Genomic DNA, 439 nt, shown 5'->3' with positions numbered 1-439 from the left:
TATGACCATCGGTAGACTCAATTAGAATTTCTATACTTAACGGAATTATTATAAATTCATATTGTGTCTGTGTCCTTGTTCCACATAATCTCATTATGCGAAATACACTCATTCAATATCTCACCATATTAACAGTGCGGATAACACCGTTCCATTCTAAATGGGAATGACATGTATTAATAATGTTTTAATTAAAGATTCCAAACTTTAATTAAATTCATTATGGACATTACTTTTTGATTATTATCCTTAAACATTATCCTCTCGTATATAACACTTATATACAATGTTTAAGGTTACATAAATAATCATGGAATTTTTATTGATATTCATAAAATATTCATAAATATATGCACATAAAATAATGAATAAACTCCTTTATTAAATAAATAAGAAATATCCTATTACATCTCATGCTTCTAGGACACCATTCCCAACA

This window comes from Morus notabilis, unplaced genomic scaffold, assembly GCF_000414095.1.
Source record: "Morus notabilis unplaced genomic scaffold, ASM41409v2 Scaffold792, whole genome shotgun sequence".
NCBI classification, from domain to species: Eukaryota; Viridiplantae; Streptophyta; class Magnoliopsida; order Rosales; family Moraceae; genus Morus; species Morus notabilis.
The sequence above is the reverse complement of the archived record's forward strand: the minus strand, read 5'-3'. Positions refer to the sequence as shown.